Genomic DNA, 4,948 nt, shown 5'->3' with positions numbered 1-4,948 from the left:
AATCCTCATTTGGCTCTAGTTCCATTTGGACCACTGTGCTGTGAAGATCCAAACCTAGAACTTTGTTCACACATATTATAATAGGTGTTATTATCTACTTTGTAAACTACTAAACAATCATTGTGATTTTCAAGCGATAAGATACGATAAGAAGTTTTAGTTATCACAACAAAATGTCTGACGGTAAGTTTCTATTTTTTTATATATATCTATAAATTAGCTCAGCTCTTCAGTAAATTGTCTTGAGTGCTTCCCGAACCCGAAATAGCCTCAAACAAAGGCTAAGCTGACTAAGTGATTTAACCTGCCTCGGTGGTGTAGTGGTCAAGACGTTCGCCTGGTAATCAGGAGGGCGTACTTTAAATACCAGCTGTGAGGTATGGAATTTTATCCTCAATATTGTTTGAGAATTTGACCACAGAAAAGTTGTAGCTTATTGCCGATGCCGGGTTAAAGGGAGTCTTTGGTCCTATTCGAGCAGTATCAGTAAGCTGTTCCTGAACCTGAAAGGAATTTCAAGTCCCGCCTATTTGGAGTATTTGAATGAGATTTATTCTCTCCCTATCCAACCCTGTAGATAGCTTTTTTTCTTTTAAGCAAGTCCACACCAGTGAATGTATTGATCAACAATGTTGTTTACATAAATACCTATGTGTGCGCGTGTTGATGCACACCGGTGTGAATTGAGCCTTACGGTGTCGGGAAAAACGTTCCTCTGAAACTCGAACCTTTGTTCTGACACCGCACTGAAACCCCCCCAGCATTATAAGTTATGCTCCTTCACTACAACATATCGTGCTTGAGTTTATTTTAAGTTCCGACCACCCCAGATAATTACACAGACAAAGATATCTAGCTTACCTACTCGTGCAGACTTGCAGAACTATGATATGCCCTATTCTAAACTTAGTGCACATACACAGGTAGGTTAAAGTAAGTTACAGGTAGGTATAAGGTCTAACAGATGTACCTCATTACCTACCTATTAATAGATAGTAGAAGTATGTAGGTACCGACCCAGAGTGCTCTTAATAAATAATAGGTATCACCATACAGGTCAATGTTATCATTCCTTATCAACAAAGTTTCTATGCAAATGTAGGAGAGATGGGTGATAGCGGGTTCATCAGTCTCTTAAACTGTGGGGAATTTTGAATTCTGACGTCGCCAGTTTATTTTAAGTTCCGACCACCCCAGATAATTACACAGACAAAGATATAGCTTACTCGTGCAGACTTGCAGAACTACCTATGATATGCCCTATTCCAAACTTAGTGCACATACACAGGTAGGTTAAAGTAAGTTACAGGTATAGGTATAAGGTCTAACAGATGTACCTCATTACCTACCTATTAATAGATAGTAGAAGTATGTAGGTACCGACCCAGAGTGCTCTTAATAAATAATAGGTATCACCATACAGGTCAATGTTATCATTCCTTATCAATAAAGTTTCTTTGCAAATGTAGGAGAGATGGGTGATAGCGGGGTTCATCAGTCTCTTATACTGTGGGGAATTTTGAATTCTGACGTCGCGCCGCGCACCGCCGGGCAGTTGAAGTTAAACAACGCCGAGCGTGACATGTATCTGGACGGGTGACGGGATATTGCAATCAAGGTGCTACAGAGGAAAATAGACGGAAATGCTCCAAATAGGCGGGACTTGAAATTCCTTTCAGGTTCAGGAACAGCTTACTGATACTGCTCGAATAGGACCAAAGACTCCCTTTAACCCGGCATCGGCAATAAGCTACAACTTTTCTGTGGTCAAATTCTCAAACAATATTGAGGATAAAATTCCATACCTCAGCTGGTATTTAAAGTACGCCCTCCTGATTACCAGGCGAGTGTCTTGACCACTACACCACCGAGGCAGGTTAAACCACTTAGTCAGCTTAGCCTTTGTTTGAGGCTATTTCGGGTTCGAAAAGCACTCAAGACAATTTACTGACGAGCTGAGCTAATTAATAGATATATAAAAAAATAGAAACTTACCGTCCGACATTTTGTTGTGATAACTAAAACTTCTTATCGTATCTTATCGCTTGGAAATCACAATGATTGTTTAGTAGTTTACTAAGTAGATAATAGATAATAACACCTATTTTAATATGTGTGAACAAAGTTCTAGGTTTGGATCTTCACAGCACAGTGGTCCAAATGGAACTAGAGCCAAATGAGGATTGATCATGGACAATATGAAAATCATTGGAGGTAAACTGCTCATCCCACAGTGGCGTACAGGTGCCATCTGATGAGGGACATGCTACGACACAGAGCTACAGAGCTACAAAGCTCAAAGTTTTTTTTTCCAAGTGTTTAGATTTTAGATGGAGGGAATTGTAACTGCCAAGGTCTACACTTTCCCGAAAGCGAAGAGAGAAGAAAGACAGGATAGGAGAAAGCCAGCCGTTCCGAAAACGAACCTTATCCGTTCAGGATAAAATGCGGCCGGGTGGAAACGAACCTGCGGCCTAGGTAAGCGCTAGCGCTAGGCCACAGGTTCGATTTCCGCCGAAATAAAAAAAGGTGATGAAATACCCGTTTTTCGAGTGGATTTTAAAAATGAAATACCGCGCGGCTATAGCCTAATTAGCTTTGGAGCTGTTAGCGTGTCTGTTTTGTAAGCGCTACGTCACGGGTTCGAATCTCCCCAGGGTGAACGTCATGGTTCGTTCTCGGAACGGTTGGCTTTCTCCTATCCCTGTCCTTATTCTCTCTTCGATTTCGGGACGATAAGACCTCTGTTGTTACAGTTCCCTGTATCACACCTCTCGTTTACTTTTTAACTAGGGTTGCCAACTTTTTTTTCGGCATATACGGTACAAACTAGCAAAATGGTGAAAAAATACGGATTTCCCGATTTTTACCCGGAACAAAGGCATGCATAGGCCTAGAGATCCAGATTTATGAATCATGCTGCATGCATCTGTACGCTGTACGTTATACATTCGTACTATGTACGTTACTACCTACACTACACTACCTACTTGACTCGCGGGTTTTTGTGTTTTTCGTATGTAAATTTCGTATGTACTTACCTACCTATCTTTTTAAACTTTTTTTTTCGTAATTTTTTCTGTTTATTAGTCAGATCCCGTACTTTCCATAGATTTAGAAAAAACCGGAACAAAAGTGTGTTCCGGCGGAACATTTGATTTTTGACAAAAATACGGATTGTTCCGGGAAATAACGTACGGTTGGCAACCCTATTTTTAACCCGTCCTTCCTTTATTAAATTACAAAAGTAATAATAAAAGGTATAAGGGATGGGCTATTGTATTTGCTTCGGTGTCGTCCGTGTGTCTGTCTGACCCCATAGAAGGACTTATCCAAACCTAGTCGATCTATATATCAAATTAAAGGTCTTTTTACCAGGAGCACGAAAGTGGTGGTGCAAATTTTGTAAAAAAAAAAACTGGTTTTTGGGGGATTTTTTTCACATCTTATCACACAAATGAGCTCTGATCTCGAAATTTGTCGCGACGACCTATAAACTCAAAGCGACTTTTAGATAACACTTTAGTCGTTATTTTAAGACCGGTTTTAGCGTCACCTGTGTTAAGCTACGCCGAGCAAGGCCAATAAATGGATGGGTGACTTAAACATTATATTGGGAATAAAGGGAGAACGGGCTCTAGTCTTGATTTTAAATCATTACATGAAAGTAAAATCAAAAAATCAAATCAAGAATAATAATAAACTGAATATTAAACAAATTAGGTAGGTACAAGGTACATAGGTACTGATTTTCTCTAATCACGATCGAATAAACTACGGGCTAAAAAATTCCCGGACGGACGGGCCCAGCTTGTTAAATTACAGTGTTCCCAATTAGGCACGATACGATTTTTTTCTTCGAACGACAAGTGTCACAAGTGGGAACGGGCCTTAAAAGACACAAAAGTACCTAGATCAAGTTTTTAACAATTTTTTTTTTTTTTTTTTTCAGAGGTTTAATAGAGGGGACTGTAACAACAGAGGTCTTATCGTCCCTGAAGTGAAAATAGAAGGAAGACAGGATAGGAGAAGGGCCGCTCTTCCAAGAATGAACCTTATCGGTTGAGGATAAAATCTGCCCCGGGGCGGGAATCGAACCCGCGGCCTAGCGCTTACAAGGCAGACGCGCTACCCTCCAAGCTAACTAGGCTGGCTACCCAAATCTTACCTCGTAAACTAGATGAAGGTGTTGTATTGGACGAACACATATCCCAAGATACTTTCTTAGGTTTAGCGTTAAACTTGATGTACACATCACCTGCGCCTGAAACCAAAAGAAAACATCTTCAAATCAAGGAGAGAATAGAACAGTTGCGCTTACTTGGGTGATGTTTCAAAGTCAAAAAGCTGGGAAAATGAGGGATTCCGGAACTTTTCTTTTTCTTCCACGACTTCTAGATCCCGAGATAAATCGATTTAGTTGTTGAAATAACTTCTCAGAGGCGGGAAAGGTCCATTGAATGAGTTATTAGTTTAGTTAGGTTAGTTTAACGTTTAGTTTAGCTTAGTTAACTTTATAGGGGCGGTAAACCCCTATTTTTTAAATGTTGAAGCAAAAAGCTAACGTTTATAAAGTTGTCTCAGTCGAGGGTACGCGCAATCACAGTGGACGCCGAGCGGGAAACGGTGCGCCGCTCTGGGCGCCAACAGCTAAGGGCCGCCCGCAGTTCTTTAAACATAAGTACGTTTACTAACTAAAGCCCTGGACCGACAACGCCGCACGGGTTGAGTCGGAGCTTTTTTATGACATATTTTCCCAGCTTTAAGTAAAATAAAAGGCATCCTCAGGGACTTTGAAGACCTGCAGTCTGAAATCTCTACGCGTGTTGGTCTAATTACACAACGGACGGACTCCCCTCGAAACGAACCTTGTAACTCACTGCATAGCGCATGCCTCGCATACGGCACTGCAAAGTCTCAGGTTACTAAATGGCCCCATAAAAATTCC

General features: G+C 40.8%; 1 long non-coding RNA gene across 1 annotated transcript in view; it reads left to right on the top strand.

Moving 5' to 3' along the window:
* Positions 1-8: 8 nt before the first annotated feature.
* The window catches only part of LOC113472968, a 10,044-nt gene continuing 5,104 nt past the window's right edge, over positions 9-4,948 (top strand). The window contains exon 1 of the long non-coding RNA XR_003395082.1: positions 9-183. This is a non-coding gene — a long non-coding RNA (uncharacterized LOC113472968). The remainder of the gene's footprint in view (positions 184-4,948) is intronic.

Source organism: Diaphorina citri, unplaced genomic scaffold, assembly GCF_000475195.1.
Source record: "Diaphorina citri unplaced genomic scaffold, Diaci psyllid genome assembly version 1.1 scaffold11138, whole genome shotgun sequence".
Taxonomy (NCBI): Eukaryota; Metazoa; Arthropoda; class Insecta; order Hemiptera; family Psyllidae; genus Diaphorina; species Diaphorina citri.
The sequence above is the reverse complement of the archived record's forward strand: the minus strand, read 5'-3'. Positions and strand labels throughout refer to the sequence as shown.